A 22,943-nucleotide genomic window follows, 5' to 3' on the forward strand; every position below is an offset into this window, starting at 1 on the left:
GTTATTTCAAATGAAAAGTATTTGGAAATAGTCCAGGACCAAATTTGACTCGTTCATTGAGTTGCTCTTGTGGAGAGTTGGCATATTCATGACTGGCCAAATAACCACCTTGTTGTCGCTATTCTGTGGTTCTACCATATGGATATATGCAACTTAAGTTTCATTCATTCATTTTTTGCCTCCAAATGCAAGGAGACATTGCCAGTCTGAAAATCACCTGGTTTTAACTGGCTCCTTTTCATGACTCATAATCTAATTTTTTAAAAGATGATTGTTTTTGTTGTTTTTATAGATGAGTTCTCTGAAAACAGATCCTGTTTAGCTACATTAACATTAGAATATATAAAGCGTAATCAAATAATGATCCAAATAATGTAAGTATGTGATTGCAGATCGATCAATCCATTTAGCATACATTTCAAACTCATCTGTTGAGGCCTCTGATATCAAATTTTCCAACAATTGTTTGAGAGAGTAAACTAGTTTTTACTTCAGAGTTCATTTCCCTTTAATTTCTCAGTATGAAGCAAACATTAGATCTTGAGGTATATTATGAAATATAATCTGGATAGTTACAGTTATTGTCATAAACCCATAGAAATATTAACTAATATACATGTAATTTTAAAAATAAAATAAGACAATTTCTTCATGAACATTTGAGTCAAACAAAAAAAGACAGTGATGACAGCACCATATTTGAAGTCCTAACCCTGTGTCACATCAGAATCACAACATGTGGTTGCACCAATTGTTTTTGACAGTTTGAAAACTCATTATCGACTTAGTTTCCATGAGAACATAGTGAGCAGAACCCAAGTAGCGGGGCGGCACAGTGGTTAGCACTGCTGCCTCACAGCAGTTCAATTCCCACCTCAGGCAACTGTCTGTGAAAATATACATTCTCCCTGCGTCTGCGTGGGTTTCCTCTGCGTGCTCCGGTTTCGTCCCACAGTTCAAAAATGTGCAGGCTAGGTGAATTGGCCATGCTAAATTGCCCGTAGTGTTCGGAGGGCCGGTGTGGACTTGTTGGGCCAAAGGGCCCGTTTCCACACTGTAAGTAATCTAACCTAATCTAAAAGAAAAGTAGCCTCCGACCACTTTGATTATTATGTGGCCAATTGTACAGCTACATCAAAATTGCTACATCTGATCATTGTTCGTGTTCGTTCTCGATTCACATAAACGACCTCCCACTCTACTTCTTCTTGCCCCATCAGCATATCCTTTTATATTACTTTTTTTGCCATGTATTTAGTTTCCCCATAAAAAACACCTATGTTATTTACCTTAGCCATTCGATGCAGTAACAGATTCCACGTTCTAACCACTCTCTGGGTCGTAGATCCTTTTTGGATTCATCAAGTGCCATCAAGGTGATGAATGTTGGTGGCACATGAGGAGGTAGGAGTGGATAGTACAGGGTGAAGGGTTGCTGTGCATATAGAATGATGAGGGGAGTCTGTGTGGTAATGCAGGGAGGTAATATAGCCAATAATGATGGGTGTCAGGATGCAGGAATAATTATCAGGATGCTGAAGCAGGTTGGAAATTGAGAGCGAGAGGAATATTATGAAGTGAAGTAGTGAATTGGGGCATGAAACTGGAGACTAAGGGGTGTCAGAATTACTGTTTTGAGCTGGTATATTTTTGATTCTCATTTCCTTTAAGTCTTCTGTGGAGCACAGCTGTCGTTTAGGTCCGTGCGAAAACAAATTCTGCAAGTTACAGGGCAAATTGTCCAGGTGTATGGCCCACAGCGCCATGTCTGAGGCATCGGACATTCCTGGTACCAGTGTAATGTGGCACCCTTATATGTCCAATGCAGTTGCACATCTTAGTAGCGACCAAAGTCTTGCCTTTTATTGCTGTTAAGATCAGAAAATCTAGGCCAATGTGTACAGGATTGTGCATGTCAGCAACCACAGAAATCTTCTCTGCCTAGTTACACTTCAGGTTGATGGTGCCTGATGTAATCTAGTGTTTGATATCTTGAGATTGAAACTTGTTTTTTTAACTGATTCATGGGTTTGGTGTTTATGCCACTGTTCATTGCCAATCCCTAATTTCCCTATAAGAATTTGGTGTGAGCTGCCTTTTTGAACCCCTGCAATCCTTGGGATATAGAGGCATCCACAGTGCTGTTAAGAAGGGAGTTCCAGGATTTTAACCCAGTAACAAAAAGGAGCAGTGATATAGTTCCGAGTCAGGAAAATATGGGGAATGTAGGGCAGTTTGCAGGTGGTGGTGTTCCCATACATCTGTCCTTGACCTTCTCGGTGGTACAGGTCATGGGTTTGGAAGATGCTATCAAAGGAGGCTAGGTGAGTCACGATAGTATATCTCATAGCTGGTACACACTGCTGCCACTGTGCATCACTGGTGAAGGGAATGAATGTTGAATGTGCTGCATGGGATTCACAGTCAATTGGACTGCTTTGTCCTGAATGGTGTCAAACTTTTGATTATTGGTTGAGCTGTATTCATTCAGACAAGTGCAATTGGCAAGTATTCCATTACACTCATGAATTACTATATCGATGTAGTCATGATTCGGAGATGCCGGTGTTGGACTGGGGTGTACAAAGTTAAAAATCACACAACACCAGGTTATAGTCCAACAGGTTTAATTGGAAGCACTAGCTTTCGGAGCGACACTCCTTCATCAGCTGATTGTCACCTGATGAAGGAGCGACGCTCCGAAAGCTAGTGTGCTTCCAATTAAACCTGTTGGACTATAACCTGGCGTTGTGTGATTTTTAACTTTATATCGATGTAGATGGTGAGGATACAGTTAGGAGGTGAGGTACTCGCCACAGAATTGTTAGCGGTGAGGATGTTATTGAGTTCAGAGAGATAAAAGCATGTTAAGTGAATTGGCAAAAACTTATCAGATCAAATATAACATGATATAAACCTATATGATCTAATGCACTTTGGTAGGTAGAATGGGGAGATGAATATCAAAAGCTGTAACACAAGGATTTACGGATTTTTGCACGAGTCATTTAAGAAAACTAGCATACAGCATCAGGTGAAAGGGAAAGGAAATGGAATTCCCTTTATTTCAAAGGGAATGGTACATTAAAAAAAAGGAAGTCTTGCAAAACAGACCACACATAGAACACTGTGAACAGCTTTGATCCCCGTATGTACGGAGGGATACGTAGACATTGGAGGCAGTCCAGAGAAGCCTCACTCGATTGATCCCAGGCATGGAAGGACTTCCTTATGAGAAGGGGTTGATTAGGTTAAACCTCTAGCCGTTGGAGTTTAGAAGAATGAGAGGCAACCTTATTGATTCACACAAGATTCTTCAGCAATTTGACAGGGTAGATGGTGACAGGTTGTTTTCCTTTTTGAGACTCTGGAACTAAAGGACATAACAACTGGGTAATTGGTTGCCAATTTAAGACAGAACAGGAGGCATTTCTTTTTGAGGGTAGTCAATATATGGAATTCTTTACCCCAGTGGGCTGTATTCAAGACTGAATAGATTCTTAATCACTAAGGCAATCAAGGTCTGTGGGGATAAGGCATGAAAACAGAGTTAAGAATTTTTGGTATCAGCCTTGTCTTATTAAATAACTTGATGAACCAAATACCATACTTCTGCTCCTACATCTTATGATCTTATTTACAGTTTCCTACAGACACCATTTGCTAACAATCAGTGGTGGGACTTTTACTGGCAACACCCCTGAAAACTAGGCATGCTGATGCCCTTTGCAGTAACTTAGTGTGATTTTCACAGAATATCCTTGTTTTTGCATTTCATAACCACTTTGATATGTTTGCCTTTTGGAATAACAGAAGAGCTCTGCACCTACTGTAGAAACTCACATTTGCCCAGAACTAACATGATGGAAGTGTACCTTTGCTGCAATTGATGTACTTTTTTTTGCATTGCTGATTGTAAACAAGTAAATCTGCTGTTATCACAGTACTACATTATCCAAAATACATATTTCACAACAGTCATGAAATGACAATACTTGCTGGGCTCTACCTTATCATAATGGTTTAAAGGCTAATAAGCTGGGTAATTGACCTTTGTTCTTCTCTGGCAAAGTAATTTAGTTGTAAATGCAGATGCCATTTTTTAAGAGACATCATCTCATGGGTTTTATCAATCTGGACAGAGTACAGTAATGTAGTGTAGTTTCATTTGCATTTGCACATAGAAACTGCAGGACAAGTTACTTTGTCTGTGCACTTAATTGTGCAAAGTGCTAAATCAAAAAGGAACAACACAATTAGTAAGGTCCATTGGAGTTTGTTGGTCCACCAATATTGTTCTTGCAATTCTGTAGCCACAAATATGATATTCTACATATATTAATTATTTAAATGAGCTACTCCATGTCATAATTAAGAAAAAATTGATTCTTTTAAACATATTGAATATGCAACACACATTATAAACTGTAATTCATTTGTTATGGAAAAATAAACAAGTCTTCTAAAATTCTTCATAAGGGGCACTAATTCTAACATGGAACGAACCTGAATCTGTTCTTTATTCATTCACAGGATGAGGATGTTGCTGGCTAGGTTAACATTTATTGCCCATCCCAGAGAGCAGTTAAGAGTCAACCATATAGCTGTGGGTCTGGAATTAGTTTCCTTCCTGACAGGAGATTAGTGAACTGGTTAGATTTTTCCAACAATTGACAATTGATTCATGATCATTATTGGAGCCTTAATTCCAATAATGTATTGAATTCAAATACCACCATCTGCCATGGTGGGATATAAACCTCTGTCTGCACAACATTACCTGAGTCTCTGGAGTAACAGTTGAGTGAAAATGCCACTGGACCTTCACCTCCCCTACCTATAAAATAAATGCCAAGAAATCAGCAACACCAGAAAGGTCAATGAAGATCTGTTATGATGGCCAGATTATAAGGCATATGCATTACTTCCAATATCCTGGCTCTGGCATATTCATGGAATGCAGTGCCCTTGGAGAGACCTAAAATATGAAAATCCCTAATGTCTAGGGGAAGAAATACACTGTAGCATTAGAGTCATAGAGATGTATAGCATGGAAACAGACCCTTTGGTCCAACCTGTCCATGCTGAGCAGGTATCCTAACCCAATCTAGTTCCACCTGCCAGCACCTGGCCCATATCCCTCCAAACCCTTCCTATTCGTATACCCATCCAAATGCCTCTTAAATGTTGCAATTGTACCAGCCTCCACCACTTCCTCTGGCAGCTCATTCCATACATGTACCACCCTCTGCGTGAAAAAGCTGCCCCTTAGGTCTCTTTTATATCTTTCACCTCTCACCCTAAACCTATGCCCTCTAGTTCTAGACTCCCCGATCCCAGGGAAAAGACTTTGTTGTTTGTCCTATCCATGCCCCTCATAATTTTGAAAACCTCTATAAGGTCACCCCTCAGTCTCCAACGCTCCAGGGAAAACAGCCCCAGCCTATTCAACCTCTCCCTATAGCTCAAATCCTCCAACCCTGGCAACATCCTTGTAGATCTTTTCTGAACCCTTTCAAGTTTCACAACATCTTTCCGATAGGAAGGAGACCAGAATTGCACGCAATATTCCAATAAGTGTATTTATCCTGCTAAGATTTGCTTTCCCAAAATGCAGCAACTCCCATTTATCTGAATTAAACTCCATCTGCCACTTCTCAGCCCATCTGTGACTTCCCTGAAGCAATCCAAACAAGTCCAGGAGGTCAAAAGGAACTGGTAGCTCACAAAGTGCGTAGTTTCTGTCTGTCAAGGAGTGATGTAACTCACTCTAGAAGGCATACAGAATAAAAGCATTCACATAATCCAAAATAAGAATCACCTAATATCCAGCCTATCTGATTCTTGTATTGTTTGTAAGTGTGCCTCTGGTATTCCACCATCTCTCTGTAAATGAAATTATCCATCTGCAACACATGGTGTTGGGGGTAACATATTGGCATGGATCAAAGATTGGCCAACTGAAGCAGAAAGTAGGAATAAAAGGGTCTTTTTTAAGCTGGCAAGATTTCATGACTGATGTGCATTTTTTGTGGGATGTGGGCGTCGCTGGCTGGCTAGCATTTATTGCCCATCACTAGTTGCCCTTGAAAAAGTGGTGGTCAGCTACCTTCTTGAACCATTGCAATCCACCTGCTGTGGGTTGGTCCACAATGCCAACAGGGCAGGAATCCAGGATATTGACCCAGTGACAGTAAAGGAACTATTTTCAAGTCAGGATGCTGATCAGCCTGGAGGGTAACTTGAAGGTGGTGATGTTGCCATGTCTTTGCTGCCCTTTTCCTTCCAGATGAAAGTGGTCATGGGTTTGGAAGATGCTCTCCAAGGACCTTTTGGTGAATTTCTGCAGTGCATCTTGTAGGTGGTACACACTGCTGCTACTAAAGGTCAATGGTAAGGGGAATGGATGTTTATGGATGTAGTGCCAATGAAGTATGCTGCTTTGTCTTGGATGGTGTCAAGCTTCTTGAATGTTGTTTGGGCTGCACCCATCCAGGCAGGTGTGGAGTATTCCAAAACCTGACTTGTGCCTTATAGATGGTGGACATGCTTTGGGAGTCAGGAGGTGAGTTACTGTCACAGTATTACTTGTCTCTGAATTGTTCTTGTAGCCATTGTGTTTATGTGGCAAATCCAGTTGAGTTTCTGGTCAACGATCACCCCCAGGATGTTGACAGTGGGGGATTCAGTGGGGTAACACCATTGAATGTCAAAGGGCAGTGGTTAGATTGTCTCTTATTGGTGATGGTTGTAGTATTCGTGTAGCGCAAATGTTAACTGCCACCTGCAGCCCAAACGTGGATATTGTTCAGATCATTTTGCATTTGAGCATGGATTGCATTCGTATCTGAGGAGTCATAAATCTTGCTAAACATTGTATAAACAGCATGAACATCCTCACCTCTGACCTTATGAAGGAGGGAAGGTCATTGATGAAGCAGCTAAAGATGGTTGGGCTTAGGACACTATCCTGAGGAACTCCTGCAAAGATGTCCTGGAGCTGAGGTGACTGACCTCCAACAACCATGGCCATCTTCCTATGTGTCAGGTATGACTCCAATCAGCGGATGCTCCCTGATACCCATTGATTCCAGTTTTGCTCGGGTTCCTTAATGACAGACTGAGTCAAATGTGGCATTGATGTCAAGGGCTATCACTTTCACCTCATCTCTGGAATTCAGCTCTTTTGTCTATGTTTGAGCGAAAACTGTAATGAGGTCAGGAACTGAGTGGCCCTGGTGGAATCCAAACTGGGTGTTACTGAGCTGGTTATTGCTGAGCAAGCACTGCTTAATAACACTATTGATGGCACTATCCATCACTTTATGATGATTGTGAGTAGACTGATGGGGCGTTATAGCAGTGTTGTAGGTGTACTGTAAGAGCTGGCTAGGGGAAAGGCAAGTTCTGGAGCACAAGTCTTCAGTACCATTGCCAGAATGTGGTTAGTGCCCACAAACGTTTTAGTATCCATGCCTCCAATCATTCCTTGATATCAGCTGGAGCCAACCAGATTGGCTGAAGACCAGTATTGTTACGACATGAGGTAAACCCCTCTGCTAATTTAAACCAACCACACAGAAAAGATTCACCGCCTGCAGTAATCTGTTAAAATTTGAGAGGCAAAGAATAATCCCAGAGGTAAATATTTAAAGTAAAAATTAACAACTTTATTTCTTTAAGTTTAACAGAGAATATTAACTAATAACTATTTACAATCCTTTCTCTTAAACCTCTCTTTTACCCCGCCAATACTAGTCTGTTTTGAAAAATATCCTTGTCAGCTTGTCTAGGTCAAAATGATCACATTTTTCCTTTATGCTGTTTTCTGTTTCATCTTAATTTTTTTTTGCTACAAGAAGACAATGATCTGCATTTGATTCTGAGCCGATATAATGAGATTTGATAAAGCTTTGGAATTGGAAAGAAATTGTAAAATTATAGTTAAATACTAGAAGGTGGTTGTTGTCAGATAGAAAGAAATTGATGTCATGCAACCCTTATTTTATTGATAAAGGTGGTAAAATATTGTTTGAAAAGGATGCAGTAGCAAAATAACGAATAGAATTTATAAGTGAATTGTATGATGATCCAAATTGAGCTTGTCCTCGAGATATAGAGGGAAATGAATGTCCGAATGTTCAATTAAAGGTAAAGGATGCTTTAAAATTGATGAATACAGGAAAAGCTGGAGGCATAGGTGAAGAAACAAGAGAACATCTAAAATTCCTTGGGGAATTATAATTAGAAATGATACCAGAAATTTCTGATCAAAAATATATCAAAGGATATATTCTTAGCGATTTGAGAGGATCATTACTTGTTAAGGCACTGAAGAAACCTAAAGCATTGGAATGCAGTCATTTTGGAACTATAACCTGAATGAGTAATCTCATTAAAGTTATTGTAAAATTCTTACATGAAAGGATCCCGAGTATATGAACAATCATGGCGAAAACAGATTTATGATTGTCACTCAGGCTGTCAGTGTGAGGTACTTCCATGTATTGGAAGATAGCTATATAATTATACACGGCCCTGTTCTTTACAGAAGAAAGAACTTGAAATAGGCACTGTATGTGTGCACAACTTACCAAAGTAAAGCCTTGACCAACAATAGTCAACCTGCCTAGTTTAAAATTTAAACAAAACTTGGCAGGGTACTATCAGTCATTATCTAACTGGTACCTTTTCCATGGTAATGTCTGTACCAATCAGTCCACTTGCTAACAAATCTGCACTCTCCTCTCATACAGTACATGCATTTATTTACCCTCTAAAGTCATAGAGTTCCACAGCACAGAAAAAGGCCCTTTTTCTCATGGAGTATGTGCCAGTCAAAAACAGCTGCAGAACTATTGTAATCCCATTTCCCAGTACTTATGGCCCATAGCTTTAACTTTATAGTTCTTTACAAGTTGTCGTGATGAAATTAAAAAGCATTAACAAATTGTACAGTTCTTTGGTGAGGCCACTTTTGGAATACTGTGTACAGTTCTGGTGTCCTGGCAAAGGAAGGATGTTATTATATTGGACAGGGTTCAGAGAAGAGTTATCAGGATATTGCTGGGACTGGAGCGTTTGAGTTATAAGATAGGCTGGAACTTTTTTCACTTCAGGGTATGAAATTGAGGGGTGTCCTTATAGAAGTTCATAAAATCATGAAGGAGATAGATAAGGTGAGCAGCAAAGGCCTTTCCTCAGGATGGGTGAGTTCAAAACTAAGGGACATATTTTTAAGGTGAGAAAGATTCACAGAGGACCTGAGGGACAACTTTTTCACACATAGGATAGTTCATGTGTGGAATGAACTACCAGAGGATGTGGTACATGCAGGTACAGTTCCAAAATTTAAAAAAAACATTTCGATAGGTACATGAATAAGAAAGATTTAGAGGGATATGGGCCAAATGCAGGCAAGTGGGACTAGTTTAGTTTGGAGAAACTTGGTTGGTATGGACAAGTTAGACTAAAGGGTTGTTTCCATGCTGTAGGACTCTATGGCTCTGTACCTGTCCTTTTCTCAGCAGTACTCTAAAAAGGAATAATTTTGCTTTTGAGCCAGGCATTGGTGAAATGCAGTCTGGATTTAGATATGGAATGAGAAAAAGAAAATATTTCGAACAATTTGATTAAATAGCTAGTAGCAAGCACAAGCATTTATATATTCTTCGTGGAATAAGTGAAAAACTTTCAATTGTCTTTATTGCAAGAAGCTCAAATATTTTGTTGAAATCTGACATTAATAATCGAGACATGGTATTTTCAGACAAATAGTGTGCTTCAGGCTAGATGAAGTAAAATCTAGAAGATTAGAATATGGAGGAGTATGAACACCAAAAATGGCATTAGACCTTTATACAGACTTGGAATGAAGACTGATGTAGTGTCACACTGAACAAGTAGATAGATTTAGGACAAATTATAACAAAAGATAGTTTATGTAATGTTAAAGTCAAAAGAAGGATATAGATAGCCAGAAGTAGTTTTGTGAAGGTGAAGGATGTGTTAACAAGAAGAAAACTCGAGCATCTGACAAGGGGAAACATCTAAAATAATATTTTCGATTCATCTTCCTCCGTGTCTCAGAAGCCAGGACAATGAAGAAAGATATGTAGAAGAATGGTATTTATAGAGACTTTTGAACTATGAATCCATATACAGACCATTAGACAAATTGCAAAATTGAAATTGCAAGAGCAAAACAACTCCAAAGAATAACATCCAGGAAAGAAGACAAGTATTTTGATCACTTAATCAAAGCTGAACAGCTAAGGGGCAAAGTGGAGAGCAGAAGAAAGAGGGATCAAACTGCAAGTACTTGGATGTTGGGTATCACAAAGCAGTTGCAGACAAGCTACTTTGGATCTAAGAGTGGTATAGCCAAGCAGGTATGATGCACCATGACAGCAGCTATTCTAGTAGGAATAGCTATAGGTAGCAGAAGCAGCAGTGGTGAACCTTCTGGGATCTTTGACTCAAAAATGGCAAAATTCTCTTCAAAACAATTGACAGCTTCAACACACTGGTAATAGCACCGCTCAGTTTGTATTTCATGGTGAACATACACCTGATGGAGAACATCCTACAAGATAGAAACAGAATTGAGCTTCTCGGTACACAAGCACTTCCTAATTGTCCCCTCGGACACCTCTCTTCCCAACACCACACTCCTCACTGGCCCTCTTCGCCCACTTTCCTAATTACTAACAGCGCCTTTTCCCAAACTGCCGCTCCTCCCTACACACACTTAACAGTACCTCTTTGCTTCCACCCTTATGATCTATCTGCTGGTTTTTATGAAGCAAAGTAATCAGCTCAGAGTAAGGGACCTGTGTAGCAGGAGCAGGAACTCTTGAATCTGCCACTCGCTTTTCTGGTTCAGCCTCATGACATTCTTGTATCTCCCCCATTCAGTCAGTGATTCATTTACATTTGTTGGCTTCTGCCTGCAATCATTCCACAGACATCCCAAGCCCACTTGAACAAACTTAAAATCTCGCTGTCCAGCCCTTTTTAGTTGAAAACATTGATCGAATGGATTTAACATTGTCTTGCCAGAATGTCTGTGTCAAATGATGGCCTCACCCAAATATGCCATTGCTGCCTTGAAGGTGGGGGAGTTTGTGACTCTAAATATGGTTTTTGTGACCCCTTAAAGAGATCACAACCCACAATGTGGGAATCTCTGAGTGGGATGATGGTCCAACCCTTGACAAAACGATAATACCTGTCAATCACATGAAAACAGACAAAGCTTCTGGTCCTGACAATTCCTCTATAAAAGTATTGAAATATGGAGATGTACTTATCTTTACAAACATGTCCTATTTGTGAAGCCGCGAAAAGAAATTCCGTTGGCATTAATGATGCCTTGATCACAATATTCATGTTGAAAAGTAGTAATTACATGGAGATAGTAATATTAATCCATTATTAACAAAGTCGTAGCTATTTTTGATTGTGCCTCACCAACTGCAAAGGAGGCACTTCATATGTTTTTTGATTTGTTTTCACATCTTCTCTGAGCCTTTGGTTTTCAACTTTATTTTATCTGTCTAGCACACATTTTTCTTAATACCAATTTCTATCTCATGTGTCATCCAAGGAGTTCTGGATTTGTTTATTCCACCTTTTCCATTTGAGGAAATGTACCTCTACTGTATTCAAACCATACATATTTTTATATGCCAGCCTCTTGTTCCAGTCAATTATACCCAATTCTGTTCTTGCCTCATTGAAATCAGCTGTCCAATAGATGGTGCTGGAAAAATGTCTTTATTCAGAGAGTGGTTAGAATGCGGAATGTGCTGCGCAAATTGTAATTGAAGCAAATATTCTAGAAGCTTTTCAGGGAGCGAGATTAACACGTGAGAGAGAGAAAGGAATAGAAAAGTATGTTTAGGGGGTTCAGTTAAGAAGGCTATTGCAAGGTTTCTGTGGACCATAAAGACTGTGACAGAGCAATTGGACAATATGGTTTTCTTGTAAATATTATGCAATACTATGTAAAATGGACATTACAGAGAAGAGCAAAACAGCAGGAAGACAAATTGAAATTATTTAACCTCTTTAGGGAATGGCAATGCATTCCAAAAACCCTTTGGAGTTCCCAGTTTATGTAAATATCTAGATTTTTAGCCCTGGGACTACGGGCCTTACGTTGAAATAGTCACAGAGCTATCTCCTTTCCTTTTTTGTTGCCTTGCAGGCAAGTTATGGTATGACATAATTGGTATAAGCTGTGACTGGTAGCAATGGATAAAGTGCAAACCTAACAAATATTTTTGATGTCTTCTGCATTCCTGCTGCAAATGTGTAAGGAAACTAGTTATACCATCTCTTTACATTGCTCAAGTGTACTGGGCCGAGGAAATGGTTGTCAGGGAGACCTTATTTTGTGACATAAGCACAGTTAAACACAGCTACAGATCTGCTGTGTATTTTGCACCATTTCGTTAAATTCAGAAGAACTATTTGATTGTCAGTCACAGAAGTGAATGTGTTCCCTTTCAGGGACTTGGATTTGGTGTATGTATAAATCTGAAGTATTTGTGATATCTGACATTTCTTGCCATTTTTGTCTCATAACTAACCAACAGCAGGAAACTAATATTCTGTATTCTGAAGCTATAACTTGCGCACAATTGTGATTTATCACTACAGCAAAGCCTGCGGATTGTATTTCTTCAATGAATGTTAAATGAAATGTGACACATACTTTCAAAAATGTAATCATGTCAAACAAAATAGTACAGGCTGAACCAGTTCTAAAGGAGCATGTTATTTCTCACAAGATTAAGTTTGCTGATTGCTGAGTACATAGAATAAATTATAGACATTATTTCTGAGTTTGTGACAGATCCAAGAATTCTGATTGCATGGTTCAGCAAGTATTAGTTCAGTTGTGTTTGTATTTCAGCAGGTTTAAAAAAAAGTTCCAGAAGAAGAGTATGCCATAGATGGATGCATTGTTGCTAATATTCTTCATAAAACAATTGGTGCTGTCCTTAGTTTCATGTGTAGTCATGGATTTAGCTTGTTTGAGTTGCCTTACATTAAATCAAGCAAACTGCATGAAATTAGAAAAAAAAGAGTCTGCAAACAGGTGGAGTAAAATACAACTATGATTGAAAACCATTTGAAGTCTTAATTTGAAGAAATTAATGCTTCCAGATTTGTATCTCCAGACATTGCTTTAATTGCTCTACATGTGCCTAATAAGCTATTTATTAATGTGATGATCATGATGATCTGCAATAGTTTTTTCCCCTTGTCTTATTAAGGAAATTACATAACTTATTTCAGCAGAAGTCTCGTTCAATGTCTCCTTCTGAGGCCTACCTTTACCTTATCAATCACTTTTAGCATGCACCCTCCGCTACCAGGTATTGTGCCATTACAAAGTTTCTATAGCAATGCCTTCTAAACTCCTGACCTGGACTGATTAAAAGGACAAGAGCAGTAGAAGAATGATTACAGCACTGAAGGAGGCCATTGGCTCATTGTATGTCCAAGATAGAAATCGGAGTCTAAAAGTGTGGTGAAGAAAAAGCACCGCAAGTTGGGCAGCATTCAAAGAGTAGGAAATCAACGTTTCGGGCATATGCCCTTCATTGGGACCATATTGTTGACGAAGGGCTTATGCCCAAAACATTGATTCTTCTGCTCCTCGGATGCTGCCTGACCAGCTGTGCTTTTCCAGCGCCATACTTTTCGACTCTGATCTCCAGCATCTGCAATACTCTCTTTCTCCAAGATAGGAATCTGGCTCACTGCCCGTGTGGGCGGCACGGTGGCACAGTGGTTAGCACTGCTGCCTCACAGCGCCAGAGACCCGGGTTCAATTCCCGCCTCAAGCGACTGACTGTGTGGAGTTTGCACATTCTCCCCGTGTCTGCGTGGGTTTCCTCCGGGTGTTCCGGTTTCCTCCCACAGTCCAAAGATGTGCAGGTCAGGTGAATTGGCCATGCTAAAAATTGCCCGTAGTGTGAGGTAAGGGGTAAATGTAGGGGTATGGGTGGGTTGCGCTTCGGCGGGTCGGTGTGGACTTGTTGGGCCGAAGGGCTGTTTCCACACTGTAAGTAATCTAATCTAATCTAATCTGAAGGAGCAATTCATTGAATGTCACTCTTCTGTCTTTTTTAGATTGCTCTGCAAATTTTTCCTTTTCCAATCATGATTGTGTTTTAACTCAAAAGCTTCAGTTGACCCCCCCTTCACCATTGTCTTGATCAGTATATTCCAAATCCTGATCATTCGCTTTGTGAAAAAAACTTTTCCTTGTTGCCTATTGCTTCTTTTGCCAATTATCTTAATTCTGTGCCCTCTTTTTCTCGATCCTTCCATCATGAGGAATGGTTTTCCCCATTCTGTTCAGTCCAGACCCCTCATGACTTTGCAAAGCTCTAACACATTTCCTGTCAACTTTCTCTTCAAGAGGATCAGTCCCAACTTCTCAATTCTATTTACATAACCAAAGTTTCTCATCCCTGAAACTAGTTTCATGAATGTTTTATGCATTCTCACCAATACCTTCCTTTACTCCCTAAAATGGGTTGCCATAAGCTGGATGCACTGTGCCAGTTGAGGCCATACCAGTTTTTAATACAGGTTTAATATGCCTGTTTTCAAATTCTGTTTGAGATGTTGATGCACTGGCTAGATCAGAATTTATTGTCCACCCCTGATTATTCTGGTGATGGTGATGGGGAACTACCTTCTTGAACTGCTGATATTCTTGGCGTGTAGGAACACCCACCGTGCTGTTCATGGGAAGTTCCATGATTTTTACACAGCGACTCTGAAGGAAAGGCAAATATAGTTCTGTCAAGGTTGTGTGTGATTTGGACTGTAACTTGCAGACAGTGGTGTTCCCATTGTTGTTGAAATGATTTTAAAAGGTGTGGTTGAAGGAGCCTCAATGAGTTCCAAGTGACTTAAACCTGTTGAGGTATCATTCTGGTATGAATGATGTTTGAGTAGTGTTTTGGGTTTGTTTTGGATCCTATCCAAAACTGGTGTTTTTCTTTTATATACTTTTACCGAGGGTCCTTTATTTCTGCAAAGAACACTATGTCTTCATTTTGACATCTTACAGTGCCACATTGTAAGCTCAATTGAAATTCTAAATGAGTTGACACTGTATTTCTTTGCACACACAAGATTATATGGCAGATGTTTTCCCATATGAGATCAGAAATGGCGGTGTTTGTTGATGTTTGCACAATGTTCAGCTTCATTCATAATTCCTCAGAGTGTGAAGCCTTCCATGACCATATGCATCAATACCTGGATAACATCCAGGCTTGGGCTGATAATCTGCAAGAAATCTATGTGTGACTTTAGTAATTCACTGGAACTGCAAATATCTTCTTCCTGGAGGTATACATCTGAGTTTAAGGGTTTTATCCCAATACTTCTGATCTGTGACTAATACTAACTTTTCACTCAAACATATGTCCTTTCCCTCTCAGAACCACTGGTCTGTGCAGTCATCTTCACACTTGGACTTCACAGTACTCCTCAAAATTCAAAGGCAGTGGCTCACCACCACCTTCCCAAGAGCAATTATGCTTGGTTCATAAACGCTAAACTTGTAACTGTTACCTGTTTTCCAGGGTTTTTTTTTTAAGTTATTTTTGTGTAATAGTTCCCTCGAAATCAACATAAAACAGTCAAATATCTTAGTTTCTGGCTCCTATGTAGACTTCTTGCTTATCACTGAATCCTTCTTTCTCTGCACCTCTCTCTTGGGCTAAACTGAATTCTGTGACATGTTCAATCTGGAACTAATCTTCAGATCTGAAATTCTCATTAATATTGAAACTTTATCTCACTGCTTTCTATTCCACATTCTAACCCCTTCAGAACTGCAGTTCATATTTTTCCTAATTAAAACTGTCTAGTCCAAGCAAACATCCTTGTAAATCTCCTCAGCTCCCTCTTTGGTATAATCACATCCATCCTGCAATGTGGACGGCAGAACTACAAGGAATACTATAAGAGCATGTTGGGGATCTGGAACTCACTGCCCATAAAGTGATAGAGGCAGAAACCTTTATTACACTTAAGAAAAAATTAGATGTTCACTTGTGGTGCCAAGGCATACAAGAGTGTGGAAATTTAAAGTTAATTTAAATACAAGCAAATTTAAAGTTAAATTTGCAAAGAAGGCAAATTTAACTTTAAATAATTGACACATCAGATTAAGAAGGCAGCCAAAAATTGTGGCTGATTCTGATCGTAACCATCCATAAATCCGTTGATTAATATATTATCTTAACAGCAGCCACTGAAGGGGCCATTTTGAGTTTAATTACCTTTGCACAAACACAATGTTGTTTTAATGATGTGGCAATGCAAAATTTCTGAGACATGCAACAGACTGGAAGAAATTCCTGCATTCTAGCATAATTGACTTTGCTTTGAGGGACAATGATTCATCAGACATTACAGCAGCCATCTTAGGTTTCCTATAAATCTGTGAAACCCTGTTTTTCAAAAATGAGAACTCCCTTAGGAAGGTCATTGAGAGGCAACATCTTCAGAGAAGAATGTTCACAGTAAGAGTTTGCTTCCAGAATCGTCCACAGATTGTGTGTCCTCTTTTGGCACAATTTTCTTTTTATTCATTCACTTTTTGCCCATTCCTAGTTGCCCATGAGAAGGTGATGGTAAGCTGCTGCTTTGAACCGCTGCAGGCTGATACTGCTAGAAGTTCTTTCTGTAGGTGTACCAAAGAGACATACTGAGACTTTATCCTTGTAGGAATTATTTTGTCTTATCTATATTCGTTAAAATCTTGGTATCTATAATTATTTTGATTAATTTTATTTCTTAAGCATTCAACAAACATTTTTAATAGAGTAATGTTTAACCTGCTTTTGAAGAAAGCTTGCCTTCTGAATACTGTGGGCTATGGGGATCCAAGATGGTGATGACCTGAATTGACTGCTTTGCTGGACTCTGCATCACAACACAAGCAAAGAAGTGATTTAATCCGCCCCACTCAAACCATTTCGCTAAATCTAAATGCTGAAATAACCATAGAATCTTTATTAATCACTTTTTTGTTGAGTGGAAATAACAAAAAAAAACGGAAACAAGTCAAGTAAGTCCCAACACGTGGGGCACTTGCTGGAGGCATCAAGTTTGTCTGCGGCCACAGACCCCCCCGCCCCCCAACCGGTCCGATGGACCCAATTACTCAGCAGGCTGTTGTCGTGGAGCTCGCAAAGATGCACAAAAAGCTTGAAGGCAGGATCGAAGAAAAGTTGAACAATAAGTTGGACCTGCTCTCTGCCATAATTCAAAAACATAATCAGTAGCTTAAAGACCTCGAGGAGAACGAATGATGTTGAGTGCCGAACCACAGTGGCAGAGACCGCGATGGATTCATCCAAAGATCAGGTCCAAGCCCTTGAAAAGCAGGTTTGTAACTTAACTGATCAAGTTGACGATTTTGAGAATGGGGCAGGAGAAAAAATGTTTGTATTGTCGGTCTACTGGAGGGGATGGAAGGCGGTTAGCCAGCAAACTTCTTCGAGGACTGACTGCTGGAATTCCTCAAATTAGCAGTCAAAATGGAGTGGGTGAAAATTGAAATTAAAAGAGCTCACCGGGTTATGGTGCAAAAGTCAGGTCTGGACCAGCGTCCTCGCCCTGTCCTGGCGCAGTTTCAGAGCTACGGGAACAAACAAAGAATCATGGAAGCCTCCAAAACCCAAGGAAAACAAATCTGAAGGCTTTAGTTCATAATGGCTCCAGGATCATGTTTTTTCAGGATTTCTGAGCGACAGTGGTTCAAAAAAATAAAGCTTAATATAATATTAAGAAAAGATTAAGGGAGCTTGGAATCCAGTACTCTTTAAAGTAACCAGCGGTGCTTCAGTTTACTTTCAATGGATCCACACATTCATTTGACTCTCCAGAGAAAGCAAAAAAATATCGTGGCCATGTTAAATTAGACTGGATGATTTAATGGATACAGATAATAATGTTTATTTTTAAGAAAGTCTTGTTTGGTGTCACTTTACTTCTCTCTCTCTCTCCATTTTTTTCTCTATTCTATGATACTAACCAGCGTTAAATTATACCTGGGGATGGGCATAGTACTCCATTTTAACTCTTTGTTAACTCTACCATTTTTTTTCCTTTTGCTTGTGTCTGTGGTGCGGCTCTAGCTAGAAGGAGTTAGGAAGGTGTTTATGATGGCTCGATACCTATTTAGGGCAGTTCAAGCCCGGTTTTTGTATTCAACTACCCTGGTTGCCATATTGGCAATGGGGCAGAAGAAAAGTTTTTTGGGATGCTTAGATACCCCCTTTGGACGGGGGGGTGGGGGTGGTTGTTTGTTTGTTTGGTAAGCTCCCCTTTTCAGCGCCAATGGTGCTTTGTATTTTGTTTTGTTTCTTGGTTCCTGTTGTACATAGTTTTTGTAAGTTTTGAAGGTTTGGTGATTGTAGTTGTTTTAGTCATTGCAATTTTTATGTTCTATGGATTTACTTGCATTGAGGTTCAGTGATATATGATTTGAGTTCTTCCTCTTTGGAGTACAAATATTACTACAGAGTGTAATGACAGGTTTAAATGTTGTACCTGGAACATTATGGGGAGCCACTTGCCAGTCAAGAGGGAAAAGGTACTTTCAAGTCTTAAAGGAAAAGGGTGGATATTGCCCGACTGCAGGAGATGCACATGGATGATAAGGAGCATTTGAAATTACAACAGAGTGGGTTCGATCGAGTTTATTTCTCATCTTTCAGCACAAGGATTAGGGGATTGGCCATACTTGTAAGGAAGTAAGTTACTGGATTGTATTAAAGATAGGCACGGGAGGTTCATTATTCTCAAAGCTTCAATATATGGAGAAGAATACCGTATTTAAATGTTTACAGTCCCCCGGCCTACCCCCTTAAATTTCTGGTCGATGCATTTTCTAAACTCATTAACCTTACATCCTGACACATTATCATGGAGGGATTTTAACTGTCTTGTGGACCCCTCAGTAGACAGAATGCCCAAAGAATTGTAATACCCTCTTTACAATCTAAACAATTAGTGGATCTGTGTGTTGAACTAGAGCTGGTGGATGTCTGGAGGCGTCTCCACCCCACAGGCAGGAATTTTACATTCATCTCCAACCCACACAGGTGCTACCACAGGATTGATTTCTTCCTAATCCCCGCAGCATTCCTGGATTCAGTGGCATCCTGTACAATTGGGAATATTGCCATCTCTGATCATGCAGCAGTATACTTACTGGTTAAGATTAAAGGCAATGTAATAAGTTTGGGACACTGGTGAATCGATCCCTTCATTCCTAAGCATAGTAAGTTCACTGAGTATTTTTCCAATGAATTCAGAGCTTTCCTAGCCATTAACTCAGACTCAGTCAGCAACCCATCCATTCTCTGGGAAGCCGCTAAAGCTTTTGCCGGGGGATAATTAATTCCTACTCTGCCAGTAAGTAGCAGCAAAAGGAAGAGCAGCAATGCTTGCTTGAAATACGGTTGAAGGCAGCCGAGAAGACAGACTTTAATAAACCCTCGGTGGCTAAGCTACAGAGGGTCATAGTGCTTTGGTCTACGCTGAACTCCATGCTCACACAGATAGCCAATAAGGAACTCAATTTCACAAAACAAAGGTTGTCTGTGCATGGTAATAATCTGGGCAAGTACTTAGCAAATCTTGCCAGGAAAATAAAAGTGCCCCTCAAGCCATTACCGCAATCAGGGAAGGGACAGGAACCCTTACCTGTGACTCTGAAAAGATTAATGTAGCATTTCAGAGATTTTACTCTGAATTATACCAATTGAATGCTATGAGGATGGAGTTTTTTTCAAGAACCTGGATTTTCCAGGTGTAATCCCTGAGCAAGAGTCTTTCCTTAACACCCCATTATCGGTTCAAGAGGCTGTGAAGCAGCTTCTGAGTGGAAAGGCGCCCAATCCTGATGGACTTAGTAGTGAATTTTAGAAAGAATTTATAAACATACTGTCAGGGCCGTTGCTTAACATGTTTAATTATTCGTACAGTCACAACTGCCTCCCACCATTCTTAAGAGAGGCTAACATCCCTCACTTATTCTTAAGAAAGGAAAGATCCCAGAGGACTGTGTTTCCTATAGACCCTTATTCTCTTTTAAATGTCAGTTTCAAAATCCTATCTAAGACCCTTGCACTAAGGCTGGAAACTGTGCTGCCTTCCATTATCAAAGAGGACCAGACAGGCTTCATAAAGGGCTGCAGATCTTCCAACAATGTTAGGAGATTGCTCAATATAATCCAAGCGTGCCAACAACAAGATGTATAGGGATTATTGATCTCTCTAGATGCCGAGAAGGCATTTGATCGGTTTGAGTGGCCGTACCCCTTCTATACTTTAGAACAGTTTGGCTTGGGCAAAACCTTTATCAAGTGGGCAAAGGTTCTTTATAGTGACCCTCTGGCCGTGGTTTTCACCAGTGGCGTTCGATCAAGTAATTTCAATATCCTCAGGGCCAGTGGACAAGTCTGTCCCCTCTCGCCATTGCTTTTTACATTGGTGATTGAGCTGCTTAGGGGCTCCAACATATCTGCCCCAGAAGTGGGACTAAAGTCACACAAGATTACACTGTATGTGGATGATGTCCTTCTCTTTCTGTCAAACCCTGCAGTTTTGGTGTCTCATCTGATACAATATAATAATTTGTTTGGTGCTTTCTCAGGCAACAAGATCAATTTTGCAAAATCAGAGGCCCATTTGGGGAGTCTTCAAAAAATACCCTGATGTCCAGGGTGAATCTCGATTTCCTTTTAAGTGGTCACAGAGGGGTTTCCTTTATCTAGGTACATTTATTGCTCCTGTCTTTCATCAACTATTTAAAGCTAACTTTACCCACTTATTTGACAAAATCAAATAAAACATCCGAAGATGGGAGGCGCTTCCAATATCCTGGCTAGGCTGGATAGCCCTTACTAAGATGAATATTCTCCCTCACCTATTGTACCTGATGCGAATGCTTCCTTTCATCTTCACGAGACGAGCATTCAGGAAACTGAATGGCTGGCTCAGCTTTTTTATCTGGCGCTGTAAACAACCCCTTATCCAACTAACCAAATTGCAACTGTCCCACAGACTGGGGTGAGTGGACCTCCTGGATATTTAAAGCTACCAATTAAGCTCTCTCTTATATGTGTGACTGGGCTTGTGGGGGGTCTGCTTTAATACGGTTGGACATCGAAACTTCTTAGGCAAAACGCCCCCTCATTAGACTGCTGTTCTTGTACAAAATGAGGACAGTTAAGGAATATTTCCATAATCCAATAATTATCAGTACCATTAAAGCATGGAGGCAATGCAGCGGAGCAAGGGCAACATAACCAAAACATCAATTATTACCCCTATAATTGGCATACTGGGCTTCCTACCAGGGATAATGGATTCTGGGTTTAAACTCTGGGCAGCTGGGGGGGTGTCTTGCCTGGGTGACTTATTTGAGGGGGAAGCAATGATGTCCTTTGATCAATTAACTCAGAAGTATGAAATACCTAGCAGACACCTCTTCTGTTTTTTCCAAATCAGGGATTTCATCCAAAAAAGAACTACACTCCTAACTGATCCTTATAGATCTGACAGAGAAGTTGCTTAGTGATAAGAACACATTCTCTGTCAGCACTCTTTATCTTTACCTCCTTTGGATATGTATAGGAAAAAACTTTTCAGTATCCTTACTTTCTGCGCGAGGAAAAAGATTTTGCTACGTTGGGTGTCTGAAAACCCCCTAGGAGTGTCGGGTTGGCATAAGTTAGTCATGGAGCGTATTCCTCTGGATTATCTTACAAGTATGGTTCACCAAAAAACTGAGAACTTTTATAAGACACGGTAGCCCTTTTTGGATTACCTGGACACAGATTCATCTACCACGCTAATTAAGGATTTTATATATAGCCATGTTTAATGAATCTAACACCCTGAAAGGAAGAATTAACAAACATATGAATATATGCAAGTTAACGCTCTCGATGATCAAGATTTATTGTTTTGTCACGCTGTGCTTTATTTATTTATTTAATCTATTCATTTATATGTACACATAAATGAGTGTAGTTCTGTTCTTTTTTGTATTGTTCTTATTTGTATTGTTTTTGGATTAATGTAATTTTAAAAATCCCTTTGTCAATAAAAATATCTTTCTTCACAAGAAAAGGGCCACATTTAATTCACACTTTACTGACTCAAGAGAGAGATATATGTGATTGATACAGAAGTAGACTTCATGGACAAATCAAATTGTTCCCAGATATACATAGTACATTGAATTGAGTGCTAATACGAGTTGCAGTTCCCTTTATATGCATAAAGTTTGGTTTATTTTTCATAAATTTGCCCTTGCACTTTTCTGAAGTATCAATTGAGCCTCTGTCATACAGAAGTCTATATCTAAACAGAAGTCCAACAAAGATGACAGCAAAAGGGAAGACAGTGTCATTGTGCTAGCAATCTAAAACTCCTGGTCAATGTTCTGAGGACATGGATTAGAATCCCACAAATTTGAATTCAATGAAAGTCTAGAATGAAAGTGAACCTAATGGTGACCATATTCCCATTGTTGCTTGTCCTAAACAAAAAAATCCAGTTCACTAATGTCCTTTAAGGAAGGAAATCTGCCATTCTTGCCTATTCTGGCCTACGTGTGATTACAGAACCACAGTAATGTAGTTGAATCTTAACTTAGGGATGGGTAATAAATGCTTACCAAGCCAGCAACGCCTGCATTCTATATTATAATAAAAGAAACCTCCTATGTGATGTTTGGAACACAAATATATCAGCAAGATCTTGTTGAATAGTGATCTAACTTTGAGGGGTGAAATGGCCTATTTCTGCTAAATTATACGATCATATGTTTCCTGGAGTTTAATCAGCTAAATCTGTGTGCCTTTTCAGCACGGGTGTAT

The 22,943-nt window shown here is 39.8% G+C and overlaps 1 protein-coding gene across 4 annotated transcripts in view; it reads left to right on the forward strand.

Moving 5' to 3' along the window:
• Window positions 1–22,943, forward strand: part of rngtt (RNA guanylyltransferase and 5'-phosphatase) — a 419,390-nt gene that overhangs the window by 238,276 nt on the left and 158,171 nt on the right. The window lies entirely within an intron of this gene.

Source organism: Chiloscyllium plagiosum, unplaced genomic scaffold, assembly GCF_037043375.1.
Source record: "Chiloscyllium plagiosum isolate Xiang-an unplaced genomic scaffold, Cpla_swu_hap1 HiC_scaffold_3, whole genome shotgun sequence".
Lineage (NCBI taxonomy): Eukaryota > Metazoa > Chordata > Chondrichthyes > Orectolobiformes > Hemiscylliidae > Chiloscyllium > Chiloscyllium plagiosum.